Source organism: Oryctolagus cuniculus, chromosome 5 (assembly GCF_964237555.1).
Source record: "Oryctolagus cuniculus chromosome 5, mOryCun1.1, whole genome shotgun sequence".
Taxonomy (NCBI): Eukaryota; Metazoa; Chordata; class Mammalia; order Lagomorpha; family Leporidae; genus Oryctolagus; species Oryctolagus cuniculus.
The window spans coordinates 86,093,954-86,112,438 of NC_091436.1; the positions used below are offsets into that span (position 1 = coordinate 86,093,954).

Below are 18,485 nucleotides of genomic sequence, written 5' to 3' on the forward strand. Positions count from 1 at the left end.
TGAGGAGTAAGTACACAGTAACTCCTGTTGCTGACTTAACAATTTGACACTCTTGTTTATGGTGTCAGTAATCTCCGTAGGCTCTTGTCATGAGTTGCCAAGGCTATGGAAGCCTTTTGAGTTCGGCGACATCGATCTTATTCCGACATGGTCATAGTCAAAGTGTAAGTTCTCTCCTCCCTTCAGAGAAAGGTACTTCCTTCTTTGATGGCCCTGTTCTTTCCACTGGGATCTCACTCACAGTGATCTTTCATTTAGGTTTTTGTTTTGTTTTGTTTTTTTTGCCAGAGTGTCTTGGCTTTCCATGCCTGAAATACTCTCAGGGGCTTTTCAGCCAGATCTGCATGCCTTAAGGGCTGATTCTGAGGCCAGAGTGCTGTTTAGGACATCTGCCATTCTAGGAGTCTGCTGTGTATCCCACTGCCCATGTTGGATCATTCTCTCCCTTTTTGATTCTATTAGTTAGTATTAGCAGACACTAGTCTTGTTTATGTGATCCCTTTGACTCTTAGACCTATCAGTATGATCAATTGTGAACTGAAATTGATCACTTGGACTAGTGAGATGGCATTGGTACATGCCACCTTGATGGGATTGAATTGGAATCCCCTGGCACATTTCTTGTTACAAGATCTAATACCTCAAGTAAGTTCTCTAATTGGTGGCAAATGGTGATTCACAACTGAACCAAATATCCATCTATAGTCAGTGATGGAACTTTATGACAACACAATTACATCGCTTCTCAGCCTTTTGGCTAAGATCAAGTGTAGTATGACAACACTATTACAAATAGGAATTTCATGTCATACTATAAAGAGCTGAATTATGTAATTTGACATGAGTGCTTTTGATAGGCAGCTCTCACTGATTTTTTCAACTTTACCTCTGAAGAACTTAGAGCAATGAAAGAAAAGAGGAAATATTTCTTGTCTATGTATCACATTTTTTCAAGTAATATATTTTGTTACCATATTAGAATCAAAACATTATTCTAATTAAGAGGTGCTGATAGTTTACTATTGTGGACCATCAGAAAGAGATGTTATGAATGAAGAGTTTGAGATACTAAGATTTGTAGCTGTGCGCTGCAGAGGTGTAAGTGTAGATTAGGGATAAACCAACAGTTTTCCGAGAAACAACAACAGAAACCTTTTTGGCCAGCGCCGTGGCTCACTAAGCTAATCCTCTGCCTGCGGCGCCAGCACCCGGGGTTCTAGTCCTGGTCGGGGTGCCGGATTCTGTCCCGGTTGTTCTTCTTCCAGGTCAGCTCTCTGCTGTGGCCTGGGAAGGCAGTGGAGGATGGCCCAAGTCCTTGGGCCCTGCACCTGCATGGGAGACCAGGAGGAAGCACCTAGTTCCTGGCTTCGGATCTGCGCAGCGCACTAGCTGCAGCGGCCATTTGGGGGCTGAACCAATGGAAAGGAAGACCTTTCTCTCTGTCTCTCTCTCTCTCACTGTCTAACTCTGCCTGTCCAAAAGAAAAAAAAAAAAAAAAAACCTTTTACCCAAGCCATTTATACATTTTGCATGTCCTTTTGTTGTTAAATCTTGTAGATTCGTATTTATAGTGTACTTCAAAGGGTAATGGAAGAAAAAGTAAAAATTACTTTTGGCACTTACCTAAATATATATTCATATATTTTCTATATATATATATATATGATATTTTCTCAATATTATGGAAGTATATAATGTTCTTTCTTTATTAATGAAATATCAAATTCCTAAAGGCTTACTTTGCATTCTTTACTACAGGTAACAAGACACTCTATGAACTTATTCTTTTCAAATAATACCAAAGACATGAACTTAGAATTTTGAAGTGCTTGGGGGATGAAATAAAATGAAAGCCATGTGTAGAGAGATAATGATATCACTAGGTAACACCCTTCCTCATCCACTCATTTCATGTATCCTGCATCTGAGAATCACAGCACTCTTTTTCCTTTTCCAGTACAACAGGAGGGGTAGTCTGTTTAACAACATTGTTAACTTGAGAAAAGTATCATATAAAATAAGGGGAAATTTTGAGAAGGAAAAATACCATCCTATTTCACTGCTTTTCCTATTCTTGACTATGTGCCCACCAGATATTTTATTTTTGAGCACATCAAACATGTTCATTGGGTCTTTACCAGTAGTAAAGTGATAATTAAAGAATTTAGGCAGTCTTCTGCCTGGACAGCCTTTGTCATGGGTGACTGGTGCTCATTGCCCCATCTCTCTCCACCTCCCTTCTACTGTTAAGCTTGTGTAATCTCTATTTTTACTACCAGAGCCCCTAGCTCTGACTGTCAGGCCCTTTGGAAAAGACAGAGGCCAGGAGTTCTAGGAGATTTTGGGGGAGCTAGATTTCTATTGATAATACTTTATTTGGAAGATTCAATCCATAGATAGCCAAAGTGAATGAAAAGGGAAGATAAAAGGCAAATAAAGTTGATGGTTGACTATCATGGGCACTGCTATTCAACAATTCATAAAAAGACATAGGCTTCTATGTTCAACTTTGCAAGATGACTCCAAAAAGGCAATGCAAAGAAGCCATAACTCAGGAAAGTCTATCAGTTGGAGAAAGGAAGCAGAGTTTATAGAACACTTCATTCAACAGCTGCTGAATACATATTCTTTTTGTTAGAAATATAGAAGCTTCCCCAGGGTAGACCACTTATTAGGCCACAAATCAAGTCTTGATATATTTTTTAAAATTAATATTTTACCTTGAATTCTCATACTTTTCCCTTCATACTTTGGATACCTGAGAATTTCTCTCAAGGCCTACTATTTAGTCCCATATCTTTCCTATCAAATATCTCCAGTGGATTAAAGTTTTACAAAGAGGAATTAGTTCCTCCATGCTTAACTGTTTGTGATATATAGTCCCTTCCCTTTTGTCACCTCTCAGAAAGTAAATATCATTCCCTGAAAAGTACTGCAATGTTAAATACAAGTTGGGATGTAGCAGAAGAAGCCAAAAGGCTCTAGAAATTTTGAAGATTACTGGCCACATATGGGAAATAGGAGGACTGATGTGGTGCTAGTGACTGAGAATCTAAGGGGGGGGGGGTGAAGCGATAAAATCTGAAGTCTCACAACATTCTTCTGAAAAGATAAATACACTGGACAGCAACAGCAAGGAGGAATACATGCCTGGCTACTAAACCCTCAATTCCACTGAGGATAAAGTTGGTATTTATATCTTCATCTATTTCCAACTCTAGATCCTTTTGCTCTAATCAAGGTTTGTCACAAACAATTTGATGGGGCTGGCTATGTGGCACAGAAGGTTAAGCTAGTGCAACCATTTTAAGAGTGAATCAGCATAAGAAAATTCTCCCTCTCTCTTCTCTCTCTCTTGCTTGTTCTCTGTATCTCCACCTTTCAAATAAATAAATAAATATTTTTAAAATGGATGCAAACTTGCATACTTGCATTCCTGAGACATTAGTGGTTGCTATGGTTTGAATAAAATTTATCTATCAAATTAATGAGGTTGTTTAACCCCAAAAGTCATAAGTTAATGATACTGAGTGCATAGAATTTTAATCAAAGTTGTAGTATTTAGAAAGTATGCCTAAGATTTAAGGGTATCCCCTTAAAGGGTAATTCTCATGAGATGATTGATTATAAAATATTTGGGCCAAGTAACTCTTTCTCTGCTGCCTCTTATGCCATGTGATCCTTTCTCTGCCATTCTTGCCAGATGTCAGGCCAATGGGTTTGTTCAATCTTAGACTTGAACCTCCAAAATTATGAGCTAAATAAGCCATTTTTCTTCATAAAGTTAGCGTCAGGTATTTCATTGTAGGAATGAAAAGTCAATAAATAAAAGCATAGGAATTGATTAATTGTCACATGTCAGAAGAATTTGGAGTATTAGTCTTGGAAAAGACTAAAATACTATAAGCGGGGGAATATAGACCATTCTGTGAAGGATCAGAGACCTAGAAAAGAACTGGGGTATGTTAGAGATTGACTAAGTAATTTTTACCAGATTGCTTATGAACAGGTAGATAGCAAAGACAGCACTAATTCTGAGAAATGAGAATTCTATTGGGAATTTGACTAAAGGCTACCCATGTTAAACCATGCAGAAAATTCTGACTTTATTGTGTTCTTTCTCTGAGACTTTGAAAGAGGCTAAACTTGAAGGTGATACATTATTTATTTAGTGGAAGAGATTTCAAGCCAGTAAAGCATGTCAAGCTGCAGTGTTAGTGTCATTGGTCACTTTTAGTAAGTTTTACAGTGAGAATCAGGAACAAAAGTGAGTAGAGCAAGAGTATTTAGAAAACAGATGGCCTGACCAGAAAAGAAGCAAGAAAAAGCAAGTTTGGGAGAGAATGAACTGGAGAAACTGCTGGCCAAAGAGAAGGCCTGGAAGGGCAGAATTGTTTCCTGAAGCCCTGGAACACATTCAATGAATTTACTCACCCTAGACCACCTTGGGGTTTATTTCCCTTGGTTCAGCCCATAAAGCACTCTGAATCTGCATCTGTAATTCAAACAAATCCAGGTGCTGTTCACCTGGTGGCATATAGTGGTGTTTTTGACATTGCACTTGGTTCACAGGTGCTCAGAATAAAGAGCTATGGCATCATGGCAGCTTACACTCAGATTTCAAAGGGAAGTCTGGGAGACCAGGCAGAGAGTTGTGCTGTAGAGTTGAACCTCTGATACCTAGTGGAGCTGTGAAGATGAAGATGCAATGGAGACCCTACAAAAATAGTTCTTGCAAAATGATTGGTTATAAAATGGAAGTTGTGTCCAGGTACTCTCACTGCTACCTGGCTTGCCATGTGATCCTTCCTCTGCCTATCCTCCACCACCCTCGCCAGATGCCAAGGCAATGGACCTGCTTAATTTTGGATTGGGCCTCTAAAATGGTGACCTAAATGACCATTTTCTCCTTTAAAGTTAGCTTTTCTTAGGTATCTCACTGTCATAATGAAAATTTGACTAATATGGTAGTGTTGACTGTTTGAATTTACTTTAACTATTACCAGTGGACATAAAAACAGTGAGAGTTACCACACAGATAGCCTGAGTTCCTTCTGGAGCAGCAACCTGTTGTTTCTTAGTTATTATTAATCAGTCATTTCAGGTAAAAAGTGTATTTCTAAAAGCTGTTTTCCCAAAGACATGAAGAGGAATTTCAGGTGATTGAGTCCTATGTGTAACATCCTACCAGGCTACTATAGTTATAAAAATAAATAAGTACTGTTGTGGCTGGGCAAAGTCATTGAAACACAAACACAGAATGAGCTGTCTTTTCCCATTGGTTTTGTGAGACTTCCTCTGCAGAGTAGATATTTTGGCAAGCAAAAATATCTCCCTTGACCCATTCAGAGAGACCCGTCTGCTATCTTCTTTCTCTAATTTTCTTGTCAGTCATCCTTTATTATTATTCCTTTCAAGTGCTTGACTGTTCAGGCAAACCACTGGCCATCTCCCATGAATCAGTGTGCCTCTACCTCCAGATGTCTTTCTTTGTGAACAAACAAGACACTTAGATGCATTAACTCAAAATTCTCCCCACTAGGTGTATGCTTCTTGCCCACAAACTTTCAGAGGCACATCTTAATCAGTGTGTAATTTTTAAGCAATCTACTACTGAAGAGTGCTATAGCATTTACAAAGTCATGTATAAATGAGAACCAAAACTTTTCTTTCTCAGCAAGTAATCATAGAGCAATGAAGTTCCCCATGAAGCAATAAGCACAGGACAAGGGAGAGTTCATAATGCACCAGCATTAGGTGCTAAGAAATGTGAACCTCCAGTTCAGACCACTTATTTTTACCCAAGACTTCTTAAAGCCTAATGATGTTTGTATCATATGGATTATGGTAAAATGATTACAGGAATCTTCCAGTTAATCATGACATATTGGATAACATGACCTGCATGATAGGATACTGAAGTCAAATAATCTCTTGCTATTTCACTATCCAGAATTCTATACTAAAATATAATAGTAAATCAAGAGAACTTTTTTTGAAGAAGGAATATTTTCATTCTACAACTAGAACCAGTTTTATGAATGTCAAATTTCCACAGACATTTTGTGCGAAATTGAGTCTATTGAGTCATGAGGGAAGACCCCTTGTATACAACCAGGAGAAGCTGAAGAGTATAGGGCAGCATTGAAACAAATAAGAGGAAAGTACCCTGAGGCTTCCAAAAGCTCCTTACTCTTCTGCCAGCTGCCTTATACTCCCTTCCCATAGTGGCAAATTCCCTCCTTGACCAGATAAAACCTGAGCTCTAAATGCACACTGAGCTCTAAATTGCACTTTGCAGTCTGTTCACAAGAACAGACTGTCACCAACCTCTTTGCTTCAAACAAAGCAACCTGTCACTATTGAGGTTGGTCTTCATCTCTTTTTTCCATCTATCCTTTCTAGGGGAATGAAAGGCCAGAACTCCAAACTCTTCCAAACCTAACACCCTACAGCTTTTACAATTTTTATATGAGGTGGGTAAGAAGTAAGAAATTTCCATTAGACAATTGTTCCAAGCTGTACTAAACTCCACTGGCCAAGGAGCTAAAAATATAGATTCTTTGGGCAAAAGAGCATAATTATTTCCTGTATGTCAAGGAAAACAGGCTAGTTTGATGGATCCACTCTACCTACTTTAAGATGTTTCTCATTATAGGAAAGAAAATTGAGAAACTTTCTCAAGTTCTGAACCATCACAACCAGGATGAGAGCACATGTTGGTGCCTCTGAGGACAATGCTATTAAAAGTCACTCACAAATGAGTTCTGTGATATAAAAGTCATTTCTTCATAGTAATTTCTGTTCTGTGTTGTTTATGAATGTTTTTAAAGTCTTTGTTCTGCCACTGAAAAATAAATTTGCTGCACTTCTGTGGTTCCTAGAAACCAGAATAGGTTAGAAATAGAGCATCCCTCTCATTCATTATGTACTTAAAAAACAATTTAACATTGTCACTGCAAGTCATCTGTGATTTGTTTGGACTGCATCACTTTAACATTTGTATTTAAGGCCTTCTTCTCTGTCAGTTTCCTGCTCTACCACATAGCCATTCTGTTTATCACAGAGGCAACTGAGTCTGGTTAACTTTCTGCTTTACACTTGGTATAACTAACGCATCATCTGAGTTGGAAGTCTTGAGTTTGATGGAGCATACCAAAGCTTAAATCAAGCTCATTTCCAGAGCTGAATGTCATTTGAAGCTCGTTTAGAGGAAGCGTGCTCTGTTCCTTATCTTATTGAGCTTTCAGCATTTTACAAAACCTTTTTTTCTATTCTTGGCCTGAATCATCTTTAAAATTTCAAATAAGATCTTACTTGTCTACCAATTTCTAGATCTGCATAAAGTTTTTGTTGTAAGCCCATATTAACAAAGTGGATGAGTGTCGCTCCCCGTCTTCGTGGAGGAACGACACAGGACCCTGCGCTGTTCTTTCGTCTGCTCGGCCCTCCCCGGGTTTGCTGCTGGTTCTTCCCGGGTTGGCTACCGACCCTTCCACCTCCGTGGAAGGGCGGTTCCCCCTAGCCACTTTCCCCACTTCCGCCGGGGAGCGGCACACCACCGGCCGGCTCTCTCGGGGGCTGCACAGGTGTTCCTCAGGTGTTCCTTGTGCATGTTGTCTCTCTCCTCCTTTATAGTCCTCTTCCACCAATCCCAACTCTGCTACCCACACGCCGAGTACACTGCTCTCCTCCAATCAGGAGCAGGTCCTGCTGTTTATTGGTTGAACTGGAGGCAGCTGTGTAGAAGCTGTTTCCTCCTCTCCCAGCGCCATATTGTGGGAGAGCAGATGCATAGAATAAGTCTTAATTCCAGTAACTTAGTCTAGTCCAGAGTTGCTCCCCACAGATGAGTGGTGAAAAGACAAAATCTACAGCCACCAAGGTTTACGTGGGGAGAAAAGAATGAGATGTGTGAAAGTTATCATAATGACATATTTAATAAGGTCTGTGGCTGGAGCTTCTTCAAGGACCAAATGACTCTGTCACGTGTTTACAAAAACCATTTTCAGCAACTCCTTGTATCTCAGAAATAATGAGTCCATGAAGATGCCAGAGATGAAAATATATGTCTTATCAGACTTATTTATCTTCATTTCCCAAAAAATAACTTTATTCATGTTATGGTCTTAAGTTCTTCAAAATGCTGCATGTGACCAGAGAGCAGCAGGAGTGACATGAAATTATAGAAAGACCAGAAGGTCAAGGTTAGTAAGTAGGCATAATCTCCATTAATTATGAACTCCAGAACGGACAACAGGGCACTCTCCCTGACATCCAGGGTGGAGAAGATGCCCAGTAGTGAGAAGAAGTATAGAGAAAAGAAGAAGGGCCGAAGAAGGGCCAAAGAAGTCCCAGTATTTGCAGGAATATTTGAGCCTCACTTGTAGATGTCAGTGAAGATAATTTTAAAGATTGAAAAATTCATATTTTGGAGATTAAATCTAGAAGAAGGAGAGGTGGGAGCGGAGAGGAGGAGAGAGAAAGATATGAAGGAAGGAGTGAAAATGGGAGAGGAACTGAGAGGAAGGGACAAAAGCAGAGTGTTCCTCTTTCTCTTTCTGATAAGCACGTTTGAAGCATTAATATGGGCTGTGAGAGTCATTTCACAGGACTTATCTAGGACTCATGAATAGATTATCTTCTAGGAAATAAGTGATGCATACAGAGCGAGTTCATTCTCCTGCAAAACCATCATTTATTGGTTGGACATTGATTCCTCCCTGCCTAAAGGAGCCTCCTCATTCTACTGTGGTCTGATCTTAGTTCTTACAGGAACAGCCCTTGTGCTCAGTGCCAACTGGGATTTCTTTTTCTGGAGGCCTGTGCTATGGTTTGAAGGTACTATGCCTCCACAATTCATGTGTTGGAACCTAAACCCAAGGTAATAATCTTAGAAGGTGGAGTCTCTTGGAGGTGAATGGGATTAATGTCACTATAAAAGGACTAAAGGGAACTAGCTAGGCACTCTTCCACCCTTTTACTTTTTATGCCTTGCAAGTAGATGACATCAAAGGGACAGGCCCTCACCAAATACAGAATCTGCTTATACCATGATCTTGTACTTCCCAGCCTCCAGAACTGTGAGAAATAAATTTATATTGTTTACAAGTTACCCAGTCTCTGGCATTTAATTAAAGCAGCTGGAAAATCTAAGACATATGGTAAAATAAATTATGAGACATCTATACAATTATAGATTATGAACCAATTGTAAAGAATGAAGCTTGAACTAATACAGTAACATAGAAAGATTGTCTGAAATACAAGCTCCCTAAGGGGACAGGTTTTTTGTTTTTATTACTATTGTATTTTAAGACAGAGGATAATATAGAACATATATTAGGTGAACTAAATATTTGACAGAATAACAGAGTTGTAAAAACAAGGTACTGAATTGTATGCTACAATTATACTCGTATGTGGGACAGTTATATATACTTACATGTATTTTTTTTTGACAGGCAGAGTGGACAGTGAGAGAGAGAGACAGAGAGAAAGGTCTTCGTTTGCCGTTGGTTCACCCTCCAATGGCCGCCGCGGCCAGCACGCTGTGGCCAGCGCACCACGCTGATCCGATGGCAGGAGCCAGGTACTTATCCTAGTCTCCCAGGGGTGCAGGGCCCAAGCACTTGGGCCATCCTCCACTGCACTCCCTGGCCACAGCAGAGAGCTGGCCTGGAAGAGGGGCAAACGGGACAGAATCCGGCACCCCGACTGGGACTAGAACCCGGTGTGCCGGCGCCGCAAGGCGGAGGATTAGCCTAGTGAGCCGCGGCGCCGGCCGCTTAGGTGTATTTTTAAGTGAATAGACAATCGTTGTGTGCATAAGAAGCTGATAGCAGCAGAATTCCCCAAAAGAAGGTACTAAGAGATAGATGACCAAGAACCATGCAGCTTTCTAGCTTTTGAATGTGTTATCATACACATTAATTACCTGTTCAGAGAATAACACATTCACCACCTCTATACCTCTTCAGATATTTTTTCCTTTTCCAAAGGGGCTGATCTTGGTAGGAATTATAATTCTTTGGTGGTTTCTGAGACACTTTCACCAACATGCCAGGCATTTTTCATAAATACATTCCTTTTCCTAATATTTAGTTGGAGCATATTGGTTCATCTTGCACCTACTCACAACAATTCTGTTGACATGACAAGGAGAGAAAGTGGCTCATTCCCAAATTTTATACACACACACACACCTTTCAGTATCTTCTGAGAAGACAATGATCTTCATGGCTACTGAACAATCCTAGCATGTATTATATTGGGTCAACTTTTCTCAAAAGCCTTTCTTTTCATGCTATCTCACTTCCACCCCATGGCACACACACACATCTCCCACAAACACACTGCTCCCATTCTGGATTAACATTCCACAATATTTCCAAAGCACTCTATGATTATATCTCTCAAAGACATAACTCAAACCTGTAGATTTCTTTTATCCTTAACTGTCTCTCACACTAGACTGAGAACCAGTTCGTTTGAGAAAGAACCATGCTTCAAAGTTTCTATAGCTCTGATATCTATCATGAGCTCAGTTTAGCAATTCTTCAACAAAGCTTGATAAATGAATAAAGCAGACACCATTTACAAGGAAATTCAAGACCCACAGGGAAGTATTTTGCTGACATGCTAGAGATTTGATTGAGTCAGAGGTTAAACTCAGTGGACAGATAAGCTGAAGAAGCCACCATTAATACCAGAGGAAAATAGTAAGATTCTTCTAGGTGAACAAGTCAGAGGTCCAGTTGGGGAAGTAAAATGTTGTGAGTCCACATAAACAAAGTGTAAAATAGTAATGATCCAAAACTTTCATGAGGTTGGCCTTGAATGCAATTAGAAAGCTTGGATCTTAGTTAAAGGTGATGTCCTGGAACTTACGCAATAGCGAGTTGGTTAAAATACACAGGGCTGGCTAGGCAAACAGTTAGTTCTGAAGTTAATACGTTCAGTGATCTTATCTTGTGTGTCAAGTATTGTTCCCATGACATCCTACCTGTGTAAAATATTGCTGTCGTTTGACAAATTTGTTTATTGATCAAATACAGCAAAGGTCATGGTTGTTGGGAGTAGCAGGGCACTGAACATTCAGATTTGTTTTTGACGTTGGAGTTAGTGTCATTCAGTGTTGTATTCAGGATTGTTCCTAATTATTTGGGGGGTATTAGTTGTGCCTCTTAACCACATTAAAAGCTACTCGTGGGAGGACCCTTTCTTGGCATACATCAAGAGGCTTTGCATGGTTCTGGGCACATGCAGTGCTCAATAATAACTTGCTGATTGACTAATTGAAGTGTGCATCCTGCCCACAGGCAAGAATCAAAATAGTGAACTGTGCTTTTATTCAGACAATAAATCCTGTTTGGGCTCTGTCATTTATAAATTCTTTTCACTCTGCTATGGAATGTTTCTTTTTTAGGTTAATATCACACATGTACCAGGAGAGATGTCAGGTGAACTCTCCTCAGCAGAGACTTGTTTTCATTAATATTATTGTTTTCAAATTCTATTTATAGAAGCACCTCACAAAGAAGAAATTTATTCTGGTTTAGGTACAAATGTATATATCGGGAGTATTCTGATGAAATATGAGCAAGAAGACCCAGATCCTAACCTCAGCTAAAGCCAACTATGACATTTGAACAAGTTCTCTATTCTCTGGTACTCCCATACTCACACTCAGCTGCAATTTCCTTAATCCTTGGGAGGTTCTGAATTGGCCAATGCTAAGGCCCATTTTATCACAAGCCTTCTCTGAGGTTATGTTGTAATGATTTTACCTTTGACTTCCCTCTGCAGTTAATAGTATACCCTGCCACCAAAGATCTGGAGAAATGTAGATATTACATATTTAATGTTTACAATATTAGGAATAAATCAACTTAAATTATGGGACAGCACGCTAAAGGGACTTTCTTCATTCTGTTATACCTGAAAATGACATCATAAAGAGGGATTATAAACATATTGCATCTAATCATTTTTTCAAATTTTATTTAAGTTGTACAAGTTTCACATATTGAGGAACATAGTGACTCTCCCCCCAATCCTCCCTCTTGCTCATTCTCCAACACTTCCTACTCCTCTATCTCACAGTCCCACTCTTAATTTTTACAACGATCTGTTTTAAGTTCACTTAATGATTGTATAGAGTTCAACAAATAGTATGAAAAACAAACAAACAAAAAAAGCACTGTTCCTCAATAGAAGAGAAAGGGCTGTAAACAATCGTTGAAACTCAAAATGCCTATTTCACTCCAATACATTACACATCAGATACTCTATCAGTTACCTTGGACCAGGGAAAACATGGTATCTGTCTTTTTGCAACTAGCTTATTTCACTAAGTATAATGAATTCCAGTTGCATCCATCTTGTTGCAAAAGAGATTTCATTTCTACAGCTAAATAGTATTCCATAGTGTATATATACCATAATTTCTTTCTTTTTTATTTTTAAACTTTTATTTAATGAATATAAATTTCCAAAGTACGGCTTATGGATTACAATGGCTTCCCCCACATACCGTCCCTCCCACCCACTACCCTCCCCTTTCCCACTCCCTCTCCCCTTCCATTCACATCAAGATTCATTTTCGATTCTCTTTATATACAGAAGATCAGTTTAGCATACATTAAGTAAAGATTTCAACAGTTTGCTCCCACACAGAAACATAAAGTGAAAAATAATAGATGATTTATTAAATGATGATGAAATCAGATCAGACCTATTGTCATGTTTAATCCCAGTGAGAGTCAAGTTGGGAACTGATAATTTCTTCTTTTTTTTTTTTTACAGAAGATCAGTTTAGTATACATTAAGTAAAGATTTCAATCGTTTGCACCCCCATAGAAACACAAAGTGAAATAGACTGTTTGAGTACTCGTTATAGCATTAAGTCTCAATGTACAGCACATTAAGGACAGAGATCCTACATGAGGAGTAAGTGCACAGTGACTCCTGTTGTTGACTTTACAAATTGACACTCCTGTTTATGGCATCAGTAATCTCCCTATGCACCAGTCATGAGTTTCCAAGGCTATGGAAGCCCCTTGAGTTCTCCGACTCTTATCTTGTTTAGACAAGGTCATAGTCAAAGTGGAGGTTCTCTCCTCCCTTCAGAGAAAGGTACCTCCTTCTTTGAAGACCTGTTCTTTCCACTGGGATCTCACTCACAGAGATCTTTCATTTAGGTGTCTTTTTTTTTTTTTTTTCCAGAGCGTCTTGGCTTTCCATGCCTGAAATACTCTCATGGGCTTTTCAGCCAGATCGGAATACCTTTAGGGCTGATTCTGAGGCCAGAGTGCTGTTTAGGACATCTGCCATTCTATGAGTCTGCTGAGTATCTCGCTTCCCATGTTGGATCACTCTCCCCTTTATTTATTCTATCGGTTAGTATTAGCAGGTACCAGTCAACAGATGATGGACATTTGGGTTGTTTCCATATTTTAGCTATTTTTTTTTTGACAGGCAGAGTGGACAGTGAGAGAGAGAGAGACAGAGAGAAAGGTCTTCCTTTGTCGCTGGTTCACCCTCCAATGGCCGCTGCAGCCTGCACGCTGCGGCCGGCGCACTGCGCTGATCCGAAGGCAGGAACCAGGTGCTTCTCCTGGTCTCCCATGGGGTGCAGGGCCCAAGGACTTGGGCCATCCTCCACTGCACTCCTGGGCCATAGTAGAGAGTTGGCCTGGAAGAGGGGAAACCGGGACAGAATCCGGCGCCCCAACTGGGACAAGAACTTGGTGTGCCAGCACCGCTAGGTGGAGGATTAGCCTATTGAGCCGCGGCGCCGGCCCATATCTTAGCTATTATGAATTGTGCTGCAAGGACAATGGGAATATAGACAAGAATTTCATGTACATATTTCTGTTGGTTTGGGTAAATTCCCAGAAGTGAGAGAGCTAGATAATATGGTAAGTCTATATTGAGTTTTCTAAGGTATCTGTATACAGTCTTCCACACAGGATTTACCAGTTTACATTCCCACCAACAGTGGACCAGGGTACCTTTCCCCACATCCTTGCCAGCATTTGTCCTTTGTTGATTCCTGTATGATCCCGTTAGCCATTCTAACGGGAGTGAGGTGAAAACTCACTGTGGTTTTGATTTGCATTCCTCTGATGGCTAGTGATCCTGAGAATTTTCTCAAGTGTCTGTTGGCCATTTGAATTTCCTCTCTTAAAAAATGTCTGTTCAAGTTCTTTGCCCATTTCTTAACTGGATTCTTTGTTTTGTTGGTGTTGAATTTCTTGAGCTCTTTTTAGACTCCAGGTGTTAACTTTTTATAAGTTGCAATAATTTACAAATATTTTGTCCCATTCTGTAAGTTGCCTCTTCATTTTGCTGAGTGTTCCTTATGCAGAGCAGAAGCTTCTCAGTTTTATGTATTACATTTCTCAGCTTGGGTCTTCATTGCCTGTGCTTCTGGGATCTTTTTCAAGAAGTCTTTGCCTATGCCAATGTCTTGTAGGATTTCAATAATGTTCTCCAATAAGTTGATGGTATCAGGTCATAGATTTAGGTCTTTGATCCATCTTGAGTGGTTTTTGCATAAGATGTAAGGTAGGGGTCTTCTTTCATATTTCTGCATGTGGACACCCAATTTTCCCAGCCTCATTTGTTGAAGAGACTGTCCCTGTTCCAGGGTTGTTTTAGTTCCTTTGTTGAATATAAGTTGGTTGTAGATGTTTGGATTTATTTCTGGGGTTTCTATTCTGTTTCATTGCTCTATCCATCTGTTTTTGTACCAGTACCAGGCTGTTTTGATTATAATTACCGTCTAGTAAGTCTTTAAATCTGGCATCATGAAGCCTCCAGCTTTGTTTAAGATTGCTTTAGGTATTCAGGGTCTCTTGTGATTCCACATGATGTTTAGCATCATTTTTTTCTAGACCTGAGAAGAATGTTGTTGGTATTTTGATTGGAATCACATTGAATCTGTAAATTGCTTTTGGTACTTTGGAAATTTTGATGATATTGTTTCTTTCTATCCATGAATATAGAAGATTTTTTTCATTTTTCATCTTCTTCTATTTCCTTCTTCAATATTTTGTGATTTTCATTGAAAAGGTCTTTGACATCATTGGTTAAATTTATTCAAAGGCATTTAATTTTTTGTAGCTATTGTGAATGGGATTGATGCTGGAAGTTCTTTCTCAGCTATGGCATTGTCTGTGTATACAAAGGCTACTGATTTTTGTGTGTTGATGTTATATCCTGCCAATTTAGCAAACTCTTTTATAAGTTCCAATAGTCTCTTAGTGGAGTCTTTTAGATCCCCTATATATAGAATCATGTCATCTACAAATATGGATAGTTTGACTTCCTCCTTCCAAATTTATTTCCCTTTAATTTCTTTTTCTAGCCTATTGGCTCTGGATAAAACTTCCAGGACTATATTAAATAGCAGTGGTTAGAGTGGACATCTTTGTGTGGTTCCAGAATAAGGAAGAATGCTTCCAGGTTTTCACCATTCAGTAGGATGCTAGCCATGGGTTTGTAATAAGTTGCCTTGATTATGTTGAGGGTACAATATTCTGGTTTAGTTTTTTTCCTCTTAAGACTTGGACTATATCTTGCTATTTTCTTCTAGCCTGTAGGATTTCTGATGAGATGGTAGCTGTGAGTCTAATTTGAGATCCTTGGAAATAATGTGGTATTTCCTTCATGTATAATTTAAATATTTTTGTTTTGCTTTACTGTGGAATGTCTGACTACAATGCATTGTGGTGAAGATCTTTTCTGGTCATATCTGTTAGGAGTTGTGTGTATTTGCTCTACCTAGACATCCCTTTCTTTCTCCAAATTATGGAAGTTTTATGTAATCATTTCACTAAATATGCCTTCTAATCCATTTTCTCTTTCTACACCTTCAGGAACTCCTAAGACCTGCATATTGAGTTGTTTGATAGTATCCCATAAGTCTTGAACACTGTTTTTCTATTTTCTAATTTTTATTATATTTTCTTTTTTTTTGCTCCACTTTTTTAACTTTTATTTAGCAAATATAAATTTCCAAAGTACAGCTTTTGGATTACAATGGCTCCCCCCCCCATAACTTCCCTCCCACCCGCAACCCTCCCATCTCCCGCTCCCTCTCCCCTTCCATTCACATCAAGGTTCATTTTCAGTTATCTTTATATACAGAAGATCAATTTAGTATATATTAAGTAAAGATTTCAATAGTTTGCACACACACAGAACATAAAGTGTAAAATAGTATTAATTCACATTGAACAACACATTAAGGACAGAGATCCTACATGAGGAGTAAGTGCACAGTGACTCCTGTTGTTGACTTAACAAATTGACACTCTTGTTTATGGCCTCAGTAATCTCCCTAGGCTCTTGTCATGAGTTGCCAAGGCTAGGGAAGCCTTTTGAGTGCACTGACTTTGATATTATTTAGACAAGGTCATAGTCAACGTGGAGGTTCACTCCTCCCTTCAGAGAAAGGTACCTCCTTCTTTGATGGCCCTGTTCTTTCCACTGGGATCTCACTCACAGAGATCGTTCATTTAGGTCCAAAAGATATAAATTTCTTGGTAGCTTAAAAATTGATTGAGTCTTAGGCAACCAATATATTGTATTTGAAATGCAACTGGTTTTACTTTCTTTCTTTCTTTTTTTTTTTTTTTTTTTTTTTTTTTTTTTTTTTTTTTGTCTGCCTGTAAGATTTCCAAAGATTTGCGTTCTAGTTCAGATTTTCTTTCTTTTGCCTTGCCAAGTCTGATGTTAGGGCTTTCCACTGCATTTTTTCATCTGATCTATTAAATTCAAATTTAATAAATGAAAATTTCATTTTGATTTCTCTTTAAAATTTCAATTTCATTGGAAAAATTTTCATTCATGTAATGTATGGTTTTCTTTAGTTTGTGAATTTGCTTCTGGTTTCTTTTGAGTAATCCTATGATTAATCTTTTGAATTTCATTTCTGGCATTTCCTCAATCTCTTCATCTTCACATTCTAATATTGAAATCTTGTGTTCTTTGTAGGGTGGGGGGAGTCATGGTATTGTCTTTATTCTTCTTTCTTCAATTATGCATTTGTGGAATTGATTTTGCTTTTTTCCTCTGCTGGCATTTATCTTTGAACTTTTGCTCTGTGGCTTAATGGAATATCTGCACTTTCAGTGAATACCAAGAGGAGTTTGGTGGGTATGCCAGGGAGCTCTGGTCAGTGTTCTTGGGTAGGGCATGTATCCAGGGTAACACCTCAGTTGGGTGTGGTGGAATCTCAATGCCTGGGTGTTAGCCTCTAGTATATTCCGTGCCATTATATGAACAGCACAATTGATGTGCACAGTACTCATTGCGTGCAGAATTCCCAGTTGCAATGACCTGCTCTAGGCAACCAAGGACCTCCGATCATGTAAAGCTGCACCCAGCAATTGCCCAGAGACCCATGTAACAACTGAGTCCCCATGTTCTCAGCACATAAGGCTTCATCAGTCACTGGGTGCAAAGGTTTCTTTCTCTGCCCTGCCAGTCCATTCAACAGAGAGGCAGATGTTCCCTGACACAGCTCCGCCTAGGTGTCTTGATCATGGGAGGCTACAGGTGCCTCACCATCTCGTGTGCTTACCTAGTCACTTCCCATCCAAGTTCAAAGTCAGTAGGGACTGTGGATTGTTCCATCCACTAGAATCTCTGGATTCACACATACACAAGAGTTACTGGCCAAATGTAGCTCTCTCCCCATCACTACCCCCAGTACTATCAAGAAGATGTTGTCCTGTCTCAGCCGGTTGCTGTGCACATACACAAAGTCTTTTGTAGCTTCATCCAAACCCAAATTGACCCCAGCCCTTTCTCAGCTAGGTAGCAGGTGCTCTTATGGGGAAGTTGGGAAGAGACAAATGTGCCCCCTCTACTTCCATGGGGTCTGTGGGCAACCACTAGCAACCACCAGCCCCCAGGGCTGCAGTCAGGACTTATACCATACTCTCCCCCCAGCTATATCACCACGGGTTGCTGCAGTCTGGTCTCACCTCTGTCTCCAAGCTGCCTCCTGCTCTGGGTTTTGGCTGCGTCTTTGTGCTTTGTATTTGTGTTTGTGCTGTGTGTCCACACCCTACACACAGGTCCACAACATTCCTCTTCCTTTTGTAGGATTTCCAGTGTGGTTTTTTTCTCCAATTCTCCCCTGTGCGGACACTTCATACACTTTCTGCTTACTGTTCATCCCTAGCCTAGTGCAGTATGTTGTTCCATAACCCACCATCTTGCCTAATCATTCCTTTTATGTAAAGGTAATCAATAGCCTTTTTAAATATGCAAATTATTGGATATGAACATATTATCTCATCATTTTTAGACCAACCCCAGCCTGTAGAAAGAATCCTAAAGTACCAAAAGATATAACATGGAACACTGGACAGAGCAATAGATTAAAAATTCACATAGCTGTGAAACCTGTGGGACATAGTTTCTTAATTGATAAAAGGAAAATAGGAAAAGTCTACTTTTTCCTGATA

At 39.4% G+C, this 18,485-nt stretch overlaps 1 pseudogene; it reads left to right on the forward strand.

Moving 5' to 3' along the window:
- The first annotated feature begins 737 nt into the window (after positions 1-737).
- LOC127493286 (U2 spliceosomal RNA) lies at positions 738-886 on the forward strand (annotated as a pseudogene).
- The last annotated feature ends 17,599 nt before the right edge of the window (positions 887-18,485 follow it).